At 34.6% G+C, this 26,646-nt stretch overlaps 1 long non-coding RNA gene across 2 annotated transcripts in view; it reads left to right on the top strand.

Moving 5' to 3' along the window:
* The window catches only part of LOC131383405 (uncharacterized), a 176,856-nt gene that overhangs the window by 136,602 nt on the left and 13,608 nt on the right, over nt 1–26,646 (top strand). The window lies entirely within an intron of this gene.

Raw genomic sequence — 26,646 nt, forward strand, 5'->3', positions numbered from 1 at the left:
TGTCTTCTTTTGAGAAATATTTGTTTATATCCTTTGCCCACTTTTAATGGGGTTGTTTGTTTTTCTCTTATAAATTTGATTAAGTTCCTTATGGATGGTGGATATTAGATCTTTGTCAGATGCATAGTTTGCAAAAATCTTCTCCCATTCTGTACGTTGTCTGGTTACTCTGTTGATAGTTTCTTTTGCTGTGCAGAAGCTCTTAAGTTTAATTATATTCCACTTGGCATTGCTTTTGGTGTCTTTATCATGAAATCTTTGTCCGTTACTATATTAAGGATGGTATTGCCAAGGTTGTCTTCCAGGGTTTTTATAACTTTGAGTTTTACACTTAAGTCTTTATTCCATCTTGAGTTAACTTTGTGTATGGTGTTAGGAAGGGGTTCAGCTTCAATCTTCTGCATGTGTCTAGCCAGCTAACCCAGCACCATTTATTGAATAGGGAGTCTTTTCTCCATTGCTCGTTTTTGTAAGATGGTCGTAGATGTGCAGCCTTATTTCTGGGTTTTCTATTCTGTTCCATTAGTCTATGTGCTTGTTTTCATACCAGTACCATGCTGTTTGGGTTACTGTAGCCTTGTAGTATAGTTTGAAGTTGGGTAATGTGATGCCTCCAGCTTTGTTCTGTTTGCTTAGAATTGCCTTAGCTACTCAGGTTCTTTTATAAACTCAACTAAAAATCATCAAGAATACACAAGACTTAAACAACATTATCAACTAAATTGATAAATTGTAAAAATTAAAATTTTTAACACAATCCAAAGTCTGCAGTATACAAGTTCTTTCAATTGCATATGAAATATTCTCCTGGATGGACCATGTGTTTAGCCACAAAATAAGTCTGAATAAGTTTTAAAATATTGAAATCATATAAAATATGTTTTCTGACCAGAATTAAATTAGAATTCTACAACAGAAACAAGAATCTGAAAAATACTAAACATTTGGAAAATAAACAACATTTTAAAAAAATGGCTCAAAGAATAAATTACAAAGGAAATAGATAAGATTTTGAACTGAACAAAAATTAAAACACACCTTAAAACTTATGAGATGTAGCTAAAGCAGTATCTAAATGTAAATTTATATCCTGAAATCCCTGTATCAGTAAAGAAGAAAAAAAAAAACCCTCAATCAATAGCCAAGCTCCTGCTTTAAGAAACTAGAAAAAAAGGCAAACTAAGTAAAAAGCAAGCAAAGGCAAGCAGCATAGACATAATGATCGGAGCATAAGTTAATAAAACTGAAAACAGCATCAATAAAGAAATCAATGAAACCAAAAGTTTGTTTTTTTTGAAATGTTAAACAAAACTGACAAACCTTTAGCAAGTTAGATCAAGAAAATAAGAGACAAGGCACACATTACCAGCAAAAGAATAAAAGAGAAAATGTTATTATTAACAACCAAACAGATAATAAAGGAATAATAGAGGGACACTATGAACAAATTTTTGGCAACATGTTAGTGTGGTGCCAAAGCTAGTGAGTGATAAAAATAATTTAGAAACTGGGAAAATAACCTTGATCTACTCTCCTGAGAACTAGGAATGGTCCACTACCAAGATAAATAATCTAACCATAAATGCAAAAAACTGGACAATGTTTGAGGATCATAATGGAAATTTTAAAACAAAAACTAAATCACAGTGATACATTCTGTATCACAAAGTCCAAAATAGTTGAAGCAAAAACTGGCAGAATTGAAAGTTGAAATAGAAAATCCAACAATCATCTTCAATAAGTTATATTCCCAACTCTCAATCGTTTATTTTTAATTGTTAACTTTTAGTTTAGGTTCAGGGGTACATGTGAAGGTTTGTTACATAGGTAAACACAGGTAGCAGGAGTTTGTTGTACGTATGATTTCATCACCCTGTATAAAGCCCACTACCCAATAGTTATCTTTGCTGGTTCTCTGCCTCCTCCCACCCTCTATCCTCAAGTAGACCCTCATGTCTGTTATATTCTTTATCTTCATTAATTCTTAACATTTAGCTCCTTCCTAGCTCAAAACAGCTACTAGGAAGAAGCATACTCTAACAGAAATAACTTGTACTTCAGCTGTTAAAAATCACTCTAATTTTCTTGATTCTCAGAGACTGAAGTAGGTATCTCTTTTTTTGTGCTACAGTATCCCTCTTTCATCATAGTCCCTATTATACTCCATGTTGAAATCACCTGGTGACTTATTTATATTTAACACCTGACATCAAATTTTTGAGGATAGAGACAATGTTTATTCATTGTCATATTCCTATTGCCTAGTACATGGTTGGGGCTCATCAGATATTATATTTACTTGAAAGACTGAATGAACAGACATAAGAAGAATTTTCATCCAGCTCTCAAATTAACTGGGTGACTGAGAAGTAAGCAATAAGGAGTAACTCTAGTGTCTTCATGTTGGCCTCCTGTGATGTTCTGTGAAATCAATCTGGAATGGTATCAAGATGGAATCCAGTTTATCCACCCCCTAGGTTATATCAATTGCATTCATAAGCTTTGAATTTGAGCTCCTGATCACTCCAGAAGCAGGCCTGGTGCTCACCAAATCATTACTGCTGTTCTAATGGACTAGAGCAGGAGCCAAGGTTCTGCCACTTCATAATGCTACTAACCCCCGATCAAAACAGAGGTGGAGCTACTGCTTCCCAACGAAGGCTGTAATTCAAAAACTCGATAGACCAAGGGTCAGCGCCTCTCCTCCGCAGGCTGACAGCGAGCCTCTTCAGATCTCTGAGCACTATTTGGAATACAGTGCACAGCAGTGCCACAGCTCCTCCTCCTCCTGGAGCTAATCTTTCCTGGTAAACCTGGCTCCAGCCAATGCTAGTGTGAGATCCTGCCCTTTGCCTTTGATTATATGACACTGCTTGGACAAGTCTCTCTGATAGTAAGCTTCCACATCATCTAAAAAAAAAGAAATAAAGTAAAAGTCTGTGATTCTACTTTGATTTCCCCCCCAAAATCTGTATTTGTGAGTAAATCATAAGCCAATGCACCGAAATTTCTTGTTCACATCACCTTAATGTGGTAGAGAGAAGTTAACACAGGCAGACTGGCTAGGCAAAGAGAAGCATTTTATTTATAGTAATGAGGGAAGACTCAGTGGCATAATTTTGAAATTTGAGGCTCCAAGGAATATTGTGCTAATGCTCCCTACCCAACTTTCTGCACCCGGAATTGTCCTTCATGTGCCCTTTGCTCTCTCTATATTCTGAAGAGAAAGTTGGACTATACAATAATATTTTTGACTGGAGTAACTATTAATTAATGAGATAAACTTGTCTCTGTGACTAGTGGTCAAAGTCCTCTTGACTTACATGCACAATGAACGTCATGCCAGGAACTCAAAAAATTTTTCAAGAGATCCAACATGTATCAAAAATGATTTGCAAAGTCTTTGTCTAAATATTTTTAAAAATAGATGACTAAATGAAATTAAAAATAAGAAAGCTGCTAGACTTTGAAATATTTGTATATTTTGTTATAAAAGATATATGCATATATACATACACATATATGGAAAAAGTTAATGCAGCAGTCTTGTTTTATTCTATTCTTGCCTATAGGTAATCGTGATTACATGCAAACTCTGAGAACAAAACAACTTGAATTTTTTTTTTGTAGCTACTGAGTAGTGATGTTCTTTCTATACATCCCAAGCATTCTGTACATCTATGCATCCCAAGTGCATAAAGATGGACCAGGCTGTCAGCGTGTTCAGAGTAAACATGAAGATTCATGATGTGCATCTAATGCCTGGTTTGGGGTCTGCACTGTGTTGGAGTCCAAGACTCAAGTGGGCTTTCCTGGGTGAAGATTGCTCCCACATAATCTACAATTTGCAGGTGGAGAAAATGATGCATCTATTATGTGATACCCATAAAGTGAAGGCAAGAAAGCCTGTGTTTGTGACCATTCCCTGTTGCCTATTGCGTGTCTTTTTCCTGTAATCTTTCACTATATGCTTTGCTGCAATAACTGTTAACTATTGTATATAACTTTATGTTTAGTTACATGAGTCCTTCCAGTGAATTAGTGAGCTTGTGCAGTCATTGGTCTACAAAATAGCACATTTCATAATAATTTCATGAATTGGTTTATGATAATCAGTGATGTACTCTCAAAAAAGATATACTTCATAGAATTATAATTTTCCTTCTTTTAATACAATTAAAACACTCATATGAGGTATTTAGTCTAGTCAAATTCATAGAGACAGGAAGTAGAATAATGATTGCCAGGGACTGGGGAAGGATGGAATGAGTAGCTGTGTAATGAGTACATAGTTTCAGTTTTGCAAGATGAAAAATATTCTGTGGATAGATGGTGGTGTTGGTAGCACAACTATGTGACTATACCTAATGCCACTGAACTATACACTTAAAAATGGTGAAAATGGTAAATTTCATATATATTTTCCCATAACATTTAACATAATTTATTAAAACATTAAATAATAACGTTTTACTAGCATAACGTTTAAAATCAGTTGCAGTCACTCAATAAATGTCTTTATATCTTTGTATTTCATTTTATTATCAAAGACAGACTAGTTAAAGTCCCAATTATCAACTAATACATCTGAAATTAAAACTTCCCAGGAAGCAGCAAGTCACCTTTTCCCATTCTTACTGTTCCTTTCTATTTTAGGCCTTCATCTTCTTCTTGAGAACAATCTAACTGCTCAGTATTTCCCATTCCCCTAGAAGGTCTCGGGGACCTTGTTACAGTCCATGTCCCTTTTTTGTTTAGATATTTCCCACTCTCCAGAGCTAATAAAATGTAGTCCAGTCCCCATAATCTAGTCTTGAAGACATTTTATTTTTCCCCCGAAGTCACTACCTCTCCTACTCTGCAAAATATTGTATTTTGGGTCCTGAACTTTCCACTCCCGTCCAAACATAGCATTCTCTTTTGTACTTCTAGACCACTAAATTTCTGTAGAGAATTACACCCCCGAACCTCTTAATAATGTGAGAAGGTAATATTGACAGGGTATATTTATTGTCCTTTAATTGTCACCTCCTCCGTGATGTCCTCTTCACCTCAGATTCTTCCAGAACTAACACTGATTTGCCCAGTGTCTTCCAAAAGTGCTTGGTCCACCTCTGTTTTATAGTACTATTAGAGCTGAATAGTTATTTCCAATTTTTTTCTTGCCCCTTGTGGAGTGAGAATAATACTTTACTACCACATTAATGTCAGTCTTGGCCATGTTATCTGGTCTCTCCAGTGAAATATAAGTGAAATCGGCATGTGTCCCTTCCAGATAAAAATAAAGAGTCAGAAATATTTCACAGAGAATATTTCTTTTAGCTTGAGTTCCATAGTGCATATAATATAGAGGAGAATCATAACCCAACGATGAAGACAATATCAGTTTTTGTAAACCACTGCAATTTGGGAGTCATTTGTTATGCCTGAGATTATCCTTACTAATAAGAGTTCTAACAATGTTCTGTATTACTAATTTGTCTATAGAGCTAGCTCTTCCCACTAAACTATGAGATTAATTGCATTAAAAATTGCTATTTATCTTTGTTATTTTAATGCCTAGCACTTTGCTCAGTTCAGAGATGTTTAATACATTTTTTGTATGAATAGACAAATAAATGGAAAAAAAAGGATAAAACTTTAAAGCTATTCCAGTCATTATTATGCTCAACTATGTGGAGTTATTTCTCACTGTATCAGAAATATTGCTTACTCAGTATTCATATATGTGAGTATTTTCGTCAACTGGTTTGTTGGGTTAATGATTTGGTCATTCCTTGAAGAGACAGTGATTTAACCTAATAGAGATCAAAGCTACTGATGTTGCCTGAATTTAAATTAGATAAGTATTGCACCTTTCTAGTGTATGTTTCACCATTTTGTTTATGGAGTGTGAAATATATAGCCTTGTGCTGTTTCTGCACCCTTCATCCATGCATAGCCAACAAAATACTGTACGCACCATTTCTGCTAACCTTGGCAAATTAGTAGAGGTATTTGCGTAATCAGGCAGTTGAGTGTCTGTGTAGTTTATCACTTTTTATGAAAAGGGAAATGTGTTAAGGAGGATTAAGCAGAAAAATAACTATCAGTGTCTTATATTTAGAATATTGCTGTAGTAGGATAAGAAAAAATAGAAGTGATGTCGTGTTTCATTAAAAAATATTAAGTTTCATTAATAAGGTGATATGACAAAACCAAAACTGTACAGTTCATTTTTTTCTTGTCAGTGAGAAAGTAGAGAAACATTTGTCTTCCTTTTCTTTTTTTGAGAACACTAGTCCACCTTTAATTCCATGTGACTAGCTCCCAGTATTTTTTTTTAGCTAAGATTGTAGTCCTTTGAGAACAATGTTGACAGTTTTGAGCTGACAAAGAATCATTATAATCAGTGCTGAAGATATGAAATCACAATGAGAGAATTCATGTTATAGTAGCAGGGACCACACACTGTGATGGTTTGCATTAGGAACTCAGCAGGTGCAATATGCAAAACTGAATCACAGTAGAGGATTTGAGGAACTTAGGATATAAAAAGGTCATTTTTGTTCAAGTACCTGTCTACTGTGTTAAAATAAAAAAAGATATTTCCATAAAATTTTGCAGAAGATAACATATTGTGTATATATGAACTTAAAGGTTTCCATAGTGTTAGTACAAATTATACTGTTTACCTTAATGTCAACAGCATTTGAGCGCTAGATACAGAAGTTGATTAAAAGCATTATAGATGTCATTTTATATAAGCAATAAAAAACCTCAAGAAATTACAAATGGCAGATCTTATAAATATTCAAATAAACAAAATCACTCAAACATTTTTCAATTGTTAAGGAGTGGGCTGAGCTGTAGAGATGAGGTGTGATAAAGTATTAGGGGAGTGAAACCCTATGTTTAAGTGCTGTCGATTCTCTGTAGCCACTAGGGTGCACTGAATGTAATGGCACCATTTTTATTCTACTCTTTATGCATGGAATGGGGAAGGTGGTTTTGCAAGGAAAGTTAGATTCGTTGGCCCTAAGAAAATTGTCAAGTAAATGAATTGTTATTCTTAGGACCGTCTCGTTTGTCTATGTTCTGAACCTATTTGGCATCTTAGTAATATTTCTCTTCCGTATATGTCACTCATTCGTTTTTCCAACAATGCTTTACAAAACACGTATTCTGTCTAGGCACGAGAGGATCATGGAGGTATAGAACATGATCTCTCTTTTTGAGGCATTTGCAGACTAACGGAAGACATGAACACCTAAGCATAATTACAGGAATGTCATTAGAGACATGGGAGACACAAAGGAGAAAGCGCCACACCTGCCTGAGCTTGTAAGCATTCACAAAGGTACAGGGCTATGAGTTGAGGTGTTTTCCTATGGGTATGCACTCACTGAGTAAATAAATGGGTTAGTCGAGGCAGAGAGAACATCACATAAAATGCATAAAGAAAGCAATAAGCAGCTTGCTGAGATCGACTTTCAAAGGGTTGGTGAGAAATGCCTAAACAGAAACAGGAAAGTGGGCAGAATCCTGCTGACTATATTCTGAGGAATTTGGGTTTTATCTTGTTTAATTAAGAGTCATAGAAGAATATTAACCAGGAAGGCTATATTAACAAGTTTGCCTTTTAAAGAATTTGGAAGATTTTTCTGGGGAAACTTAAAACTGCAGGTGAAAAAATGGATCACTTAAAACCTAAACTCCTCATTTTCTCTCCCCACTATTGACACTTGTAGTCTTGAAAACTAATTTAAAGACATTCATTTTAAATGTCAATTGCCTAGCAACAACTTACAAGTATTTGTATGCTTTCAATAACATATTCTGTGCAATAATGATCCAAATCACAGTAAAACTAAGTGAAATTTCTTGTACTAGGTTTTTGGGAAGCTTGATAATTTTCAGGCTATCACTGAAAAGCACCAGAAGCAGGGAGCATAGATTGTAAGATACTTCACTTTCCAGTCTTAGTGGAAAGATGCAGAGGCAGAAGGGTATGACGGCCTTGAATTTGTCCTGGACCATCCTAACCCTTCAAACCACTGTCCCTAAAATGCTACACGTAATTCTTTACTCTTAAGCACTAAGGGATCTTTTTTCCATCTTCCCGCTTGCTCTTGTTGCTTCTCATCGGTCTTTTAATTAAATTCCAACCTGTGTTAACTGTTATTATTTTTAGGTAGACTCGAAAGTCCTTGTGGACTACAAATGATATTCCCATGTGTAGTACTCATAATTTGTCTCATTACTAAATGGACTTCCTTGAGCACTTGATAGAAATCCCTAAATGTCAGTGGCCCTTGTTTAAAAATCCAAAACTATCTAAATTCCTTTTATCACATGTCGAGTGAATTATTTCTAGATATCAATGCATCTCTCTGAAAAACAAGATTTACTTTGTAAATGATCGTGTTACATTAAAATGCATTTGACAATGTTTGCCACTAGTTTGGAATATCAGAGAAGACACGATAGCAAAAATGAATTTTTAAAAATAATTTTGTATAATAGCATGGATGGGAAAGAAGTAGTTTATTTTATAATGTCAGTTTTTTTGATCAAAGAAATAATGTTACCTTGTCATAAGGTAACATTAAAATATAAATAAAATAAATTTCATTAAAATATAAACTGGGTTTTAAAACTAGGTTCCAGGTACCCAGTATTATATGCTATTCAGCAATTACTAGTATTTAGGTTAGTCCATCTAAAAATGCTCCACTGGCCAAATGATTCCTAGAAATGTTTGAAAGATCATTCTAGTGTTGTAGTAGGGGTATGATGTATGACATAATGATTACCTCTCTCTCACTCTGGTGACCCTAAGTTCTCATTCTGGCTCCATTTCTGGAATTTGCAACATTCACTTAGATACCCAACACTCACTCTCCTCAACCATATTGGATAACAAGTTATTTAGCTTTCTGGGCCAATGCTACATGCCCTTTTCAAAAATTTAACATGTACTACTTTTTCCAGATAAAGTAACTAAAGTAAAATCTCAATATTTTTACAACTTTATAGGGAAAGATTTAAGAGCAAGAAAACTATAAACACTTCTAACAGTAATAGTAGTGATAAAATTATTAGGATTTTCAGTTTTGCTAATATTGAGGAATTTAATAAAATGATTAGTGGAAATAACAAACTTGTTTTTCAAGCTACTCCTTTCTTACAGTTTTGAACTGGACACAGTTCCTTAATTGTCTCTAGACATTCACTTTGGGTTTTAAAGTACAAGCCAGGCAGAATGGTAAATGCCCGTAGTCCCAGCTACTCGGGAGGCTGAGATGAGAGGATTATTTGAGCTCATGAGTTTGATTCCAGCCTGGGCAAATAGTGATACACCTGAGATGTTGTCTCTAAAAAAAACTGTTTAACTTAAAAAAAGTACACATTAATTTTAGTTATTTGTTTTATTTTTTTATTTTTTTATTTTTTATTCATTTATTTTTTTTTTGAGACGGAATCTTGCTCTGTCGCCCAGGCTGGAGTACAGTGGCACATCTGGGCTCACTACAACCTCTGCCTCCCGTGTTCACGCCATTCTCCTGCCTCAGCCTCCCGAGTAGCTGGGACTATAGGTGCCCGCCATCACGCCCAGCTAATTTTTGTATTTTTAGTAGAGATGGGGATTCACGGTGTTAGCCAGGATGGTCTCAATCTCCTGACCTCGTGATCCACCTGCCTCAGCCTCCCAAAGTGCTGGCATTACAGGCGTGAGCCACTGCGCCTGGCCTATTTGTTTTTATTTCTAGTAATGGAAGTGAATTCAGTTTTATTAAATACAAAACGATTATCTTACATATTCAAAATTAGTTTGAAATTCTTATAAGATAACATGCATTTTCTCATATTCAAACAGATTTTTTAAAATACAGATGTTCTATGGTTTTATTAAAATATTCTATGTTCAGTAGATCTGAACTAGAAAGATGGTTCTGAATGTGAACCAATACTGCTGTTTGCTTCTATCAATATATGTGAACTTAACACATACTTTTTTCGTTTCTTTATTTCACATCCATTTGACACTTACTCATAAGTTAAACCTCATGACAGACACTTCCTGTAGAGAGTTTACTCTCAAGTGAAAGAAGATACAGATGCACACAAATAACTATGATAAAATGTTATAGGTGAATATTAGGACATTGAGCACAAACGTGGTTCTTTTCTTCCATTAAATTTCAGTAGGGAATATGGCCTTAAAAATACTAGAAAATAAATTATTACCTTTCCCATAATGCCTAAAAGGAGAAATGCAAAGTGTTAGGAAAATATTTTTAAAAATAAAATAAATAACATATTTATAACATCTTAAAATTCACAAAATATTTTTGATATTTCTCTCTTTTTTTGTTCAATTGTTGATACTACTGTCACACACTATAAGCACCTAACAGCTACTGGCTTAGGTATTTACACATATTGTCCCATCTCATTCCTACTTCAGACTGATTGCTAAGGTAGCAATTACTATCTTCATGTTACTGATGATGAAATAGAAGATGTGGTAAATTAAATAACTTGTCAAAAGTCACATAACTATTGATGTCGAAACAGAGATCCAAACCCAAACCCAAACTTATCTGACTTGAAAGCTCATAAGCTTTCCACTGTGAACAAGACAAAGATTATTCTATTTATAAATGCGAAAAAAAGAGTAATTAATTTGCCCATGGTAAATTAGAGGGTATATATTTGAATCTAGGGTTTCTGACCAAGCATTTAGAATACTTTTCATTTAAACTTGTTGACGCTGATGATTCTTTTGTGTTGTATGTTAACATTTTAAGTAAGAGATGAATAAACATTCATACTCTACTTTCTTACTAAAGTTTACCAAATGCAATTGTGAAATTTTCTAGAATGTAATGTTTGTATCACATTAAATAATTTGAAAAGTTTCACTCTAACTCTGTAGGATATATGAGCAAAACTAAAAACAACTCCCCTTAATCACTGATTAAATTAGATTAATAATCTAATTTTTATTCATAGTATTTTGCAACTGATCCCATGGTATCCTGAAACCATGTACCAGTTAGTAACTGATACATTTTCAACACTAAGTTATTGGGTTCCATAAGGAACAAGTGAAGTTTTAACTTAGTTTTAAAAATTGTGAAAATTAAGAGTCACAGCCCAGTAAAGTGAGGTGGGTATCTATGTGGGGGGTGGGGGTGGCTGGTGAGAAACATCAGAGCCCAAGAAGTAGTGAAAGTGATGTCCATAGGAAGGCATGATCTGGGGTAACCTGGTGTGGAGTCATGGAACCCAGTGGTGTGAACAGAATATCCTCATAGCCAGGTAGCCCGAGGGGGAATCCAAAAACAGTCAGGAGAATATCCACTGGAGAGACATAGAGACATCTAAATAAAAGCAATGACTGTAACCCTCGAATTAAAGAGGAAACCAGGAGCCCATACTTTAATACATAAATTAATTAACAGTCTGGTGACAGTCTGGTGACACATGTGATAACTACATAGTTCAAAGTGCTCACTCCAAAACTTTAAAGAATTACCAAAGGAAAAATAGTCACTTCACAGTTGGAGAATCCTGGCAGATAACTTATTTAAGTGGTCAGAGTGAATATCATCAGCAATGGACAGAATCAAAATCATTCTCTATCTGACAAAATACAATGAGAAGACTTGTAGTATTCTTTCTGTGGTAATCTGCCAAATGCTCATAACCTAAATCTAATAGTATGGACACTGAAACCCATATTGAAGGACATTCTAATCTGTCTACAATCTTCGAAAGTGTTAAGGTCATGAAAGTCAATGGAAGACTGAAAAAACTGCCAAATGAAATAGACTAAAGAGACATGGCAACTAAACCAGACATATGATTTGGAATTGTATTCGTTTTCTTTTGCTGTCCTAATAAATGACCACAAACCTAGTTGCTTAAAATAACTCAACTGTATTATTTTCTATAGGTCGGAATTTCAATACTAATCTCACTCCAGCTGAAGCCAAAGTTTTGGCATGGTCGCATTTCTTTCTGAAGACTCGGGGTGAGAGTGGGGGATCCATTTCCTCCCTCATTCTGGTTGTTGGCACAATTCAATTCCTTGCACACAGCCCCATACATATTAGAAGCAGCAACTGGATGTGGTCCAATCCAATCCTTCTCATGCTGCCATCTCTCTGCACACAGCTGGGATCAGTTCTCTGCTTTGAAGGAATCATGTGATTAGATTTGGTCTACCTGGGTATCAGGTTAGTTTTCTCACCTCAAGGTCTCTAAACCTAATTACACTTTGCCATGTAAGAAATCATATTCACAGGTTCTAACTAATATAAATAGTTTTGTTTTCGGAATGTAGGAAAAGTACTTCTAAAGTTACTGATATTGAGTGATTTCAGTTAAATGTACAGTCTCTTGAGGGATACACCAAGATAACGCAATCTTTGAAAGGAACTTGAGAACATCAGATATTAGTTTTGCTTTATGTCTACAGTTTTGTAGAATGGTCATAGACAGTGTGAGCTAGCTAAGCTATTTTTAACATTAGTTCCTTACTCTTTTTTTTTTTTTTTTTTTTTTTTTGAGACCAAGTTTTGCTCGTTTCACCCAGACTGGAGTGCGATGGCACAATCTTAGCTCGCTGCAACCTCTGCCTCCCAGGTTCAAGTGATTCTCCTGCCTCAGCCTCCCGAGTAGCTGAGATTTCAGGTGCCTGCCATCTTGCCCAGCTAATTTTTGTATTTTTAGTAGAGACGGGATTTCACCATGTTGGCCAGGCTGGTCTCGAACTCCTGACCTCAGGTGATCCCCCCTCGCCTTCGCCTCCCAAAGTGCTGGGATTACAGGCATGAGCCACTGAGCCCGGCCAGTTGCTTACATTTTTTTTTTTTTTTTTTTTAGGAATTTTTAGATTCATTTTATTGTTATGCAATATTTATTTTGTTCTTAAGGTAAGGTAGACATAACTATGATTGCAAATTCTTCTACATTTAGATTTCAATTAAATATCTATATCTTAATAAGCACAATTTACATGGAAAACTTGGTAAAAATATTCTACAAGAAAATATATTAAATCTGGTAAGAGGTTTTGGTGGGTTTCTTTTCCTTAATGCTGTGTCTATGTTAGAGGATGATAATTCTCTGAGGGTAGTTTTTGCTTTTGATTTACTGTTTGATTGAGCTATTTCTATTGGAAAATCATTTATAGGCAAGAACAGTTTCACTAATCCAAATTTGCACTGTTTATGACTTCTGAAATAGAAACCTGAATATCACATTGAATCAGTTTTGCTAATACAGTGCCCTGTAAACAATGCATGACTTATTTAAAGAGATCAAACCAATAGTGAATAAAGTAGAATATCATCCATTCATAGGCACATCAGTTGGTAGCTTTGTCTGTGTTTGCAGGTTTGTGTGTCTCTTGGTGTGTACGGCTGGCTGTACATCAAAAGCCTTAGAAAGACAACTGTATGCTGATAAATACTGTAATTGTCTAATTTCTGGACCTAGAGAGGCTTCCTCTTAACTTCTTCTAATCATTAACAAAAAGATATTGAATAAAACATCTAATGTTACAAAACTATTTTGCTATTTATCAGGAAAATAGATGATTAAAACCATTTGTTTTCCATATTCTAATTAGAACCTAAATTTCTGCTTATGTATAATAATATAAGAATCTTTCCTTAAAAATTTTTTTGTCTGTTTTATCTTTTAAATATTTTACAACAGATTTTATTCTGAAAATAAAAATTTTAAAAGGCACATAATTGAAGTTTTCAGAATTTCAATTCAATACTTTTTTCACTAAATCATGACATTATTAGGTAGACATAAAACCTACAACCAAGGCCGGGCGCGGTGGCTCAAGCCTGTAATCCCAGCACTTTGGGAGGCCGAGGTGGGCGGATCACGAGGTCAGGAGATCGAGACCATCCTGGCTAACAAGGTGAAGCCCCGTCTCTACTAAAGATACAAAAAATTAGCTGGGCGTGTTGGCGGGCGCCTGTAGTCCCAGCTACTCGGGAGACTGAGGCAGGAGAATGGCGTGAACCCGGGAGGCGGAGCTTGCAGTGAGCCAAGATCGCTGCAGCCTGGGCGACAGAGAAAGACTCCGCCCAAAAAAAAAAAAAAAAAAAACCTACAACCAATCTCTTGCATAAGTAGTAATTAAGCTAACTTATATATGTATTTTTTCCAAATATTTGAAGTTTCTTTGGTAATATTTTTCTAGCATAGTTCTATTGAAATTTTGACTATAGCATACTTTCATTTTTTTAATTAATTTTGCTCTTGTTTACTTTCTCTGATGAGAATCGTGAATAATGAAAAATCACATATTTTTAAGAGAAAAGAGTGAAAAATATAGTTATATTTTGCTCATATTTCATGATCTTAACATTAGTTGGTGGCACTAAGGTAATTATATTAAGAACAAAACCTCCTAGGCTGGCTTTTTATTTCCAGGCAATTCTTTCATATGTATTTATTTGTGTTGTATTTAATGACTTTCCAATTTTATATTATTTGAATGATCTTTATCATATAAGGCATTCTCTACTAGCAAACAGCAGTGTTGCTTTAATTTACTCTATTGGGACGCAGGAGCCTTAAAGACTACTACCTTAGCTCGTTGATGGATCAGGCAAATAATAAATTTGGCAAATATCTGTAAGATATAAAAGTTTAATTACCAAGAAAATAATTTTAGACTGCCCTTTTTTCCCATTTTCCCCCAGATATTTCATGATTCTAAAGAAGAATTAGAGGTGAGACTTGAGAAAATGGAGAAAAAGTTTAAGAATGTAAAGTGGCTAAAGTGATACACACACACACACACACACACACACACACACATATACACACAGAAACACACAAACACAACTCAAAATAAAGCCTGACAGTGGTAAAAGGGTGATGGAAAAGAAAATATGACTCAATATGGGAAGAAAAAATGAGCCAAATGTACGACAGAATTGGGAAGTATCAGAAGAGATTATGAGAAACATTTCTGAAGATTATGAATTTAATCCCTTTAATGTTTTTTAAATGTTGCAGATATGCTTTGGATTTTCTTGAAGATTAGAAGCTTTCTTAACTATCCACCACCTTCTTGATCAGTTATTATTCTCTCTACCTTCTGTAAAACAAACTGATGGATACTAATGGCACAATTACACTTATAGCTAATCAGTTGCATAGTTTATGCACATAGTTCTGCTACCATTGTTTAGTAATGAGTTAAAAATTTTGGCTATATTTGTCCCTGAAGCTATAATTTAATTAATCATTATGTATAGCAATAATAACAAGTAAAACAAAAAGAAGAATAATTTTTTGTTTTTATGGTAATTATGTTGGGTGATTTGGATCCTCCTAATAAAGTTGACTTCTCTAAAATAATTACACTTGAATTAGGTATACAGAAGCTAATTGTAACAAACTGAAAGTTACTGTAAATCTTCTAATCGCAGTTCTTTGCAAGTGCACTTAAGTTATTGCTCCACTTGAAATAAATGAAAACTGGAAATCTGAGGTGATGAATTATGGGTCCCTTTTATGTAAGAAAGATGACAAGGAAATCTAATCTGCTGACTTATACTAAAATAAAATACCTTGGCCTGGGATCAAATATAGGTGAAAGAATTAACATTTAAGTTTTTTAATTAAGATAAAATGTACAAGTTTTTATGTATATATTTTATGACTTCCTGATATAACAAAAAGTGTCGATAAAAGCACCCAATACTGATTCTAATGACATTCGATTAGCATTAAGGAGTTCCTATTATTATTGTTGTTGTTGTCGTTATTGTTATTTGGTGACTGGGTGAATATTAACGACCCAGTTGCAGAATAGGTGGTTGACATTCCACCACCACTGGCAATGACCGAGCCAAGTAGATACCAACATTCAGGTGGGTGTGTATATTTTTACCTTTTTTGAATGAACCCCTCCATTATTCTTAGCAGCAAAAAACATCAGACAGATTAATCTATACTAATCTTTGTGTAACCCATAGATTAGCAACATCAGCATCACCTGGAAGTTTATTAGAAATTCATCATGTCAGGTTTAAGCCAAAACTTACTGATCAGAATCTGCATTTTAAAAGACCCCAGGTGATTTGTTTTCAATTAAAGTTTGAAAAGCACTAGTCTGGAGTTTTCCTAGTGAGCATATTAATAAATAACAGTTAGCATTCCAGGTATAGAGTGACACTTTTGAAAAGATTTGAAGGTGTGATTGGGATAATGAATCTATGAGAACATAATTAATGCATATTGTATAAATTGTATGAAACGATGGTGGAGGTGCTTCTAAGGATAAACATTAATTCCAAAGCAGAAGATGATTTACTGAGCTTTTCTTTGGATTCTATATATATCATACCTTGAAGATCCTAATTGAAAGGAAGTATTGGTAAGTATATTAAATTACTGGTAATTTTCCTGCTTTGGAGAATTGAATATACAACATGGTTGCAACCTAATATGCATATTTATTTGTTAAGATAATAGAAGAACAATTACAATATTTGTGAGAACAGAAACATTAATATTTAAAGCCATTGTTTGCCTCTGTCTCCTGCTGGTAACTGTTTTCCTTAAAAGCACTACAAAAGGCATTCTGAACAGATGGTGGCTGGTTTTCTGTATCCTGCATCCCCTCACAACTGCCACGGAGCCTCACCATTCATTAATCTTCCATAGACTTCCAGTAGCACAGCAACTAAATTACACACATACACACACTGAGGCCAGCATTTCTGTCAGGCTGAAAATTAAACTGAAGAGCACTGTGCCAAGTCTTTTAACCAAACTTCACTGTAAAACAGTTAGAAAAACAAACATTGAAGGCTGACCCATGAATATCCAATCTTAAATAAAAAATGTTGGCTGGTCATTATGTCTTAGACGTTCTCTACAGAGTGTATCAGAAATCTTCAAGTGAAATGAGACTCTCTAAACATCTGGTTTGAATTCACCTTGACTCATAACTGTTTTAAAAGAGAGCTATTTCCTTGATCTTTGAAATAAGAAAAGAACAAAAATATTACAAACAACAGCGCTTTTACTAAAATTGTTATCACCTGCTGTTTAGAAGCAAGTAGAATACTAATACACATTCTCTATTGGAACGTATCTTCCAGACTACGTATTTTCTAAAAAGTAAAATGAGTTTATCTAATATTCAAATCTTTATTTTTTAAATATATACACTACACTTTCCTTATAAGGTTAAATAATGTACACTTCCCAGACTCCCTATTCTTTAAACTTTTTATTTTGATATCTCAAAATTAGGGAAAAGTTATAAAAATTGTACAAAGAGCTTCTGCCCTCTTTAGCCAGCTGCACCTAATTGCTTAGATTTTACCACAATTGCTTTGTAATTATCATTACTAGTACTAGTTCTCTATATATTTTAATATTATTTAGCTCAATTGGAAACATGGTGTCTTCCAGCCAGAAAGTCTTTTGTGTATTTCCTATGACCAAGAACATTCTCTTATATGACCAGAGTACAATTTTCAAAATTGGGAAATATAACATTAATACCATACTATAATCTGCACTCTGTATTCAAATCTAATTCATCAGTTGTCCAAATAATATCCTTTAGAACTATTCTTTTCTCCTGATTTAGCCACCGATGTAGTATCTCACATTGCATTTAGCTGTCTGGTCTCTGGTTTCATTCAGTCTGGAACGGTTCCTCAGTTGTACTTCTACTTTCATGACCCTGACACTTTCAAAGACTGCAGGCAGTTATTTTGTAGAATGTCTCTCAGTTTGGATTGTGTAATATATCCTTATAACTGGATTCAGGTAATGAATATGGGCTCAGGAATATCACATAAATGACAAAGTGTCTTTTTCAGTGTATCACATCCGGAGGCACATGACATTGATTTGTCCTTTTATTGGTAATGATAACTTCTATCACTTGGTTAAGATGGTGTCCACCAGTTTTTTTCACTGTAAAGTTATTATTTTTCTCTATGATTAAACATAGGCACCATTTGAAACACATTTAAAATAGTGGAAAAATTGCTAACATATTTATAAAACACTAACTCTCTATATTTATAATGCCTGGGGTCTAGGAGTTTTATTTTCACAAAAAGTATGCTTAATCCCATTAGAATATAAAAAAATGCTATATATGTCAACATATTTTAGATTGTGGGCTTTTTTAAAAAAGTTAAATGGCTTACACTCAATAAAAGGCTTGAAATTAAATAAAGCTTTCTCTCATAACTTCTAATATATTTTGACCACTCCTACAAAAAAAAGGAGTACTTTTGAAATAAAGTAAGAAGATCAAGGCAAATCTTCAAACAAACATATTTGTATTATTGTCCTATTCTTAGAAGAATAAAGTTTAAAACTTTATTACAGAAACTGTATTGACTAAGTTAATTATTAGCTTCAGTTGCAAATTTGAAGTTGTAATTTAGAGCCAAAGCTATTTTTTTAATTTAGTGGTGAATTAACATAAAGGATAATCTTTCTGTTCTTCGTAACGACGGAGAATTCTGCAATGGGACTTCAAAAGCTCAAGCTATTATATACAGAAATTCTTCCATCTTTTTACATACTTTGTTCAAATTAACTACAGATCTGTTAGAAAATCATATTAAATAGTTGTCTCACTGGGTTTATGACTTTAAAAATTCAAAACACTATATTCATATGAATATAAGCATAATTACTCTACTACAGTATTTAATGGTTCATAGAAAAGAGTGGGAAAATTAATACTTTTCAAGGTCTACTTTGTATCAGGCTTTGTGTTAAAGGCATTTTATGATGGCATGAGTATTTTCAAGGTTACTAATGGTAAATAAAGAATCCACTTGAAGCTAAAGCAATGGTAGTATTAGCTTGCACCTAACCTACATTTATACTTTGATTTTACACTGTAGGGCTATATTTTAGAGGACTACTGAGGTAAGCTCAAAAGAGCGCTACTAAAATGAGGAACTGGAGAGGTTGTTTTTGAGAAAAAAAAATCTTGAATTAGAGTGAAAGTGGTTGTTAGTACAGTACAATACCAGTCCAGTTATTGGATGGATTGATGGCTACGTCTTAGGTAAGAATGCTCAGAAAAGGATAGGTGAAAACCGAAAGAGCCATTACACACCAAAAACCTTTGAGACATTGAGAGTATAAATACCTGAAGAGAACTTAAATTAGCAAAATGTGGAAATGAAAGCCTTTGCATACATTTGAGCACTTCTGAAATGTGTTGTGGAAGGCCAAGGAATAGACACAGTCATCAGGGACCCTGGCGGTGCCTGAACAAAAGCTGCCTCAAGAAAATGCCTAAAGAGAATACTTAGTACACTCAGCAGTACCTGTCTTCACTCATTCAGCTGATAAATATTTTTGAGACACTACCACATGTGAAGCACTAATCTAGGCACTGAAGTGAAGCATTGAATAAAACCTCAAAGAAGAGATAATCAGGTTTTAATTATCTGTTGCAAGGTTCTGAATGAACCATGCTAAAAGTTGATTGGATATTTATTGTGTGTCAGCATGGTTTAATACCTGACGTTTGGGGCTGTAAGTGGATACAGTAGAGAGTTGACCATAACAAATGTGAATTCTGGAACTCTTAATCTAAGGTTTTTCCAGATTTTCTGAAAGCCCATATATTCACATACAGATAGAAACAGATATGAAAATTGGTTGTGTTTCATTACTACTCACGTGGCAAAAAAGTTATCTCTGAGGTTTAAAAACACGACACAAAAAATCAAAAAATATAAATTTGTCTTTCTATAAAATTTCCAAAATTGCACTAAATTTCTCTGTCTTATTTATTTATTTATTTATTTATTTATATTACATATTTATTGAGACAGAGTCTCACTCTGTCACCCAGGCTGGAGTGCAGTGACTCAATCTCAGCTCACTGAAGCCTCCATCTCCCAGATTAAAGCAATCCTCGTCCCTTAGCATCCCAAGAATCTGGGATTACAGGCGCGTTCCACAACCCCTGGCTTTTTTTTTTTTTTTTTTTTTTTTTTCCAGTAGAGATGTGGTTTTGCCATGTTGGCCAGGCTGGTCTCCAACTCCTGGCCTCAAGTGATCCACCTACCTCGGCCTCCCAAAATGCTGGGGTTACCGACGTGAGCCACCTCGCCCAGCCTAATTTCTCTGTCTTTAGCCAATGAACACATGTTCAGCAGCTATGCAACACAATACTTCAGAGCACTACTCAGGAACTTAGCTTCCTACCGCTGTAACAAATTACCACAAACGTAGTGGCTAAAACCCACGAAAATGCATTGTCTTATAGTTCTTGAGGCTGTAAGTAAGAAAAGGGTCTTATAGGGCTAAAATCAGTGTGTTGGTAGGGTTGTGCTCCTTTATGGACACACTACAGAATAATTTGTTCTGCTGTCTTTTCCAGCTTCTAGAAGCCCCCTGCATTCCTTGTCTAGTGGTGTCCTTCCATCTTCAAATTTATCAATAACTATTTTCACACTCCATCACTCTAACATGCTTCTGCTCTCTTTTCCACTTTTCGGGACAAGGTTTACATTGGAGCCCTCAGATAATCTAAAATAATCTTCCTATATTAAGATTTGGTGACCAATGAACTTCATTCGTCTGCTATCTTAATTTCCTTTACCTCAAAACCTGACCTATTAATGGGTTCTGGGGATTAGTCCATTGGGACATTGCTCTGACTACCACACATATGTTGCTTAGTTGGCATAGAGAGAGTTTTGATTTGCTAAGAGTTGTAGACAGGAAGTTTCATTCTGCCATTTAAAATACCAAATTATCTTGCTCTTATTAACTTTTAATTATTTCCTTAAATTATACTATAAAATTGTATATTGTCTGTAGAAATCCTTTCAGATATTCCTACAGAATTTTTCCTTTGGGATGGCAAGGGCTACTTATTTACAGCAGCAGAAGATATCAGTTTAATCTTCTTAATCTTAATATATCAATGAATTCAAATTAAGATGCAGATTAATCAGTGAAGTGCAAAACATACCAATTTTTTAGAAACTGGCAAGTTCTAAAATATTTATAATTCAGACTTCAGTTTCAATATCTTATCCCTTAATGCCTACACAAAATTAAATAAAATATTTACTCCAAATATTGTGGTAAGTCCACAGCTATCCTGATACTCATTCAAATTCTTAGAAGTTGGGAGATGGAGGATGAGAGGTTACCTATGATGTTTTGGTCACTGTGGCTCTTGCCTCAACCTTCCGAGGGATTGAAATTTGGAAAGTTATTTCCTCATTCTGCTATTTTTTGTGTATATGCTCATGTGCACACACATAAAAAACATGAAAGTATAGACATACATGTGTGTATATATGTATGTATATGTATATTTATGTATATGTACACAAGATTCAATAAATATACATATATGTGTTCAGATATGTACACATGCATGTGTATATGTATGTAGATATATACACACACATACATGCTTTACTGAAAATCAGAAATTGGAAAGGGAAGAATAATATATACACAATCTCTCAGATGTATATGTACATACACATATATGTATGTGTATATGTATGTACATGCATATGTATACATACACATATATACACACATATGTGGGTATATATGTATATACATAATGTGTGTGTGTATATATATACACACACACACATACAAACACACACATACACACTTTACTGAGAACTGGAAATTGGGAAGGGAAGAATAACACATACGCGATAATCCTTCAGAGCTCTTGGCTTATAGCATATGATCAATAACTACTTTTATAACGTATTACAAGTTTAAAAGACCATTAACTTGATTAATAAATTGATTTTTACTTCGGTCAGAAGGCGGTGTATTAAAATGCAGTCCTTTGAAGCAAGATACACCTGGGCTCAAATCCTAGCTTCACCTTTTTAAGGCCTCATCATGTCTCTGACTCCGCCCACTCCACTGTGTCCAGTTCCCCATCAGGAACCTCAGGCTGGGCTCAAATTACATTTATCAGCGGGTGGACACAGGGGCTTGCATGGGAGAATCAGTAAGCCACTGGAGGGCCGGGCGCGGCGGTTCACATCTGTAATCTCAGCACTTTGAGAGGCCAAGGCTGGCGGATCACCAGAGGTCAGGAGTTTGAGACCAGCCTGACCAACATTGGGAAACCCTGTGTCTACTAAAAATATAAAACTTAGTCAGGCGTGGTGGAGTGTTTGTAGTCCAAGCAACTCGGGACACTGAAGCAGGAAAATCACTTGAGCCCAGGAGGTGGAGGTTGCACTGAGCCGAGATTGCACCATCTCACTGCAGCTTCGGCGACAGAGTGAGCTTCGTCTCAAAAAAAAAAAAAAAAAAAAAAAGAAGAAAGAAAAAGAAAAGAAAAGAAAGAAAAACCGGCCGGGCGCGGTGACTCACGTCTGTAATCCCAGCGCTTTGGGAGGCCAAGGCAGGTGGATCACCTAAGGTCAGGAGCTCGAGACCAGCTTGGCCAACGTGGCAAAACACCGTCTCTACTAAAAACACACAAAAATTAGCTGGGCATGGCGGTCTGCGTCTGTAGTCCCAGCTGCGACACTGTGAGGCAGGAGAATCGCTTGAACCCCGGAGGCGGAGGTTACAGTGAGCCGAGATCGCGCCACTTCACTCTAGCCTGGGAGACAGAGACTCCATCTCAAAATAAATAAATAAATAAATAAATACATACATACATACATACATACATACATTAATAATAAAAGCCACTGAGGCCCCATCCCTGCAGGGTCTGACTGATTAATCTTTCCTCATCTGTAAAATGGGAATACCTAATTTGTAGGGGTTTTCTGAGGAATAAGTTAAATAACACATGGAAAGTTACTAACAAATATGTATTTTGTCCTCTAAAGTCTCCTTCTTCTTTGTCAAAAGTTTTTTTGTTGTTTATTCCAAATGACACCATTACAGTGTTCTTATTGTTGCCAGCCAATCAGATCTGACCTCAATGTTTTGTATCTCACCCTTAAGAGAAATTCTAGAAGTTGTCAAATCATTTTTCTACAAGTGTACTATATAAAGAGAATATTTGTAGGTAGTATGAATCATGTCTAAAATCAAACAAATTATCAGACCTGGAAGCTAAAGAGCCTGTAAATTGGTAACACTATTGTTATTGCTTGGATGTTTCTTGATATACACCTGCTATAAAACTCTTGATTTTGCCTATCTTGCCAACCTAACAGTTTGTGCCTACCTGCTTAATAAAATTTCAGGGTTCTCACAGACAGGCTGGGTACAGATGGCTCAAAAGGATTCCTATGACAAATAGGCCTTTGAGATCCACAAACAAGACAACGTACTTCTTAAAATTACAAGACTCCTTTGGTATCTTACTCAGTAAATTACCTAAAATTTTTTAAAGGCATTTGAATATGCCTCATAAGAAAACAGAACTTTCAACAAAATATTTGCCAAAACAGAGCTGGACTTTACTGTGAAAAAAATAAACTTGTATAAAATAATAGTAATCTTTTATTTTAAATGGTCTCTCTTGTTATTATCACAAGCCTATTTAGGTCAATGACCTATTTAGCATAAATGATCACGTGTGTGTGTGTGTGTGTGTGTAAAAAGAAACATTTGAATTGGTTCTTTCATGTTTTGAACAACTAAAGAAAGAGTACAATTTTTAAAACAAGTCAATTTGAATATGACTTTTGGAATGTAATTTGTAGTTCATAAAATTAACCAATAAAATGTAGCACTTTAATGTGTATACAATTCAAAATCAAACAGAGAAAAGCAATGAAAATCATACTTAGTCCTATAATTTGAACAGTTATTGGCTTATTGTAGATGCAGAGTTACATAAAGGAATATCTCAATGCTGTGGAAGAAACCTTGGAGCAATGCGATTTAGACAGAAGAATTAAGAAAGATTAGCTTGAAGATGCTATGGAAAGAATTAGTAAAGAGGTCAGCATGATTGGATCTGTTTTATGCATTGCACATGCATTGCTGCTTTAGAAACGGCTTAACAGTTCTCTCACACAGAAACTTATAGGTATTGCTTAAAAGAATCATAGACTGGGACGAGAAGATAAGTAATATAAATAAAATGTTATCTTACATAAAGCATAGCAACATTACCATTTAAGGCAAAAGGATTATATGAAAAGAGACAGCAAGAAAATTTGCATGAATAAAATTCATGAAATTTATCCCTACGTTTTACTGCCAATTAGTTTCAGTAGTCAATTGGCAGTTAGAAAAAAATCATAGGATAGAAGTTTGAAGAAAATGAAAATCACATATTACAAAATTATACTGAAAGTAATGACACCACTCAGTTGACAAAAAAATTAAAAGCAAGAGGCCAGTTGTAAAAAAGACTAAAATCTGTTTAACTGTGGAAAAATGAAGAAAATTAAAAAGGCAAGTCAGCGATGCTCACCACACCAATCGCACTCCAGGAGCCCAGTGATTATCACCACCAAGGCATTTTCAAACAGTGCACGGTAATGGAAAACATTGCAGGCAAGTCACAAACCGAGATCAAGCCTGTAAACAAATAGAAATATAACTTGAGGAAAATGTGTTAGAAAAAGATTTTAATTATTCAGAAATCTTTAGAGGTGTCTAATCAAACTTGGAAAAATTACAATGTAAAGACATTTGCCAGACAAAATGGAATAACGAGGAACTTCTTTCAGAACTTCTTGTCTAGAGCGTCAACGTTGATAAAAACAATTATACTGTAAGCAAATTTGTGTTGCAACGTATTTATTTACTAAGAATTGTTAAAATAGGACACTAGCTATGTATTCAGAATTCTGTATCTCCATTTTAAAATCTTTTTGCTTTTTGGTATAATTAAAATCTAATGGTATGAAACATTAAATATGACCACACAAAGTATGAAAGAAGGAGCTAAGGAATGTAAGAAATGGGTTGCAGGCATAGAATCACACAATCTGGTCCTGGAGGAAGAAAGGAATGAACATAGGAGAGAAAACATAACAACACAGTTCAAAATGTGTTTTGAAATAGAATAAATTTCTCGGGGGGAAACTACTATGAGAAAGTATGACTTCCCTTAAAAGTGACTGCAAATTTAAGTGAAACTATAAAGATTAGGATAGGAAAGTAGCATTGTCTAGTTTAAAATGCAAATATGGGTCTATAGTAATGTATAATTTAGAATGCAAGTAAAGATAATTTTGACTTCAAAGTATAAAAAGGTGTTTTAAGCTCAATGGAAATTACAAATCTCATCTGTATCAGAGAGGAGATAAGTTATTACCTTTCCATCTAGTTTCTTCTCTCATTCCTCCAGATATTTTAAAACAAACTTGGACTCTACTTCAAACCGGAATGAGCCCAATACCCTGTGAAGGAGGGGCACATTCTGCATCCTAATGTCTATACCCATTTGTTTCTTTCTCCTTATTTGCTTGTTTGCTGTCTCCTTGGTATACCACTGTCTACTGAATAGAAAAAATATAATTGAACTTAAGTCCTCATGTTGTAAAAAGTCAGAACTTGAGGGAACTGGAAGGCAATAAAAGAAAGAATTTATCTAAAATTTAAAGAGTTAGTTTCTGTGCATGATAGGGAATCTGAGAGTAGTAACAAAAGATCATCCATTCATTCAGGCAATTTAATTCAAGCAATATTTCTGGAATTTCTATTAAGTGCTAGGCACTGATGTAGACATGGGCAACACTTAGAACAGGATAAACAGGAGCTCTGCTTTTATGAAGATTCCATTCCAAAGAGACAAACAAATGATACAAAGGAAGTGAATAAGTAGGTAAAATATTTAGAATGGAAATACTACGAGTACAAGTGAAATAGATTGAGTCAAAATAAAGTAGGGTAATGTAAAAACTCCAACATACTAAAAATTGTTCATGCTAGCCTACATATGACTTTGGCTGTCATAACCGTCCCTCCTAACTGCCCAATGAATGGCTGCTGAGCCACAGAATAATCCCTCTGTCTTAGAGAAACATCTTTAGACAATTATTTCCCTAACTAGTGGGACTTCAGCTGACCACTCATAGTAAACCTCTGTAAGAATCCTTCCCTAATTCATCAAGCTGAAACATTCCTTTGAAGTTGTTCTCATGCTACAGTATTCCAAAGGATTATGATTAACAGTATCACACACAAGTCAACAAATTAATATAATTCTAAAACTATTTCAGTAATTCAGTTGAAGTTAGAAAATGCGAAATAGAAGATAAATCAGATGAGAAAACGGTAATAAAGTGATAGCTCTAAATCCAACTCTATAAGGATCTACATTTAATTGTATCAAGTAAATACCCTAATTAAAGGCACAGATTACCAGATTACCAAAAAGATGAAATAGGCAAGAGCAAAGCAAATGGTTATAAGGGCCACTTTAAATTAAAAGTTGAAAATAGGTGGAAAAAATAAATATGCACTTTGCAAATAATAAATTTAGGAAGGATATAGTGACTACTTAAATATTAGCAAAAATCATATTTCAAGATAAAAATTATTGCTAGAGATAAAAAGGAACATTATATAAAGTTTAAGGCTTTATTCATAAGGGAGAGCTAATAATTATAAATATGTAAGCAGAGCCTAAAAATACATGAGGCAAAAACTCATAGAATAAACAATTTCATCATTATAACAGGATATCTTAACAATTCT

Source organism: Hylobates moloch, unplaced genomic scaffold, assembly GCF_009828535.3.
Source record: "Hylobates moloch isolate HMO894 unplaced genomic scaffold, HMol_V3 SCAFFOLD_4, whole genome shotgun sequence".
NCBI classification, from domain to species: domain Eukaryota; kingdom Metazoa; phylum Chordata; class Mammalia; order Primates; family Hylobatidae; genus Hylobates; species Hylobates moloch.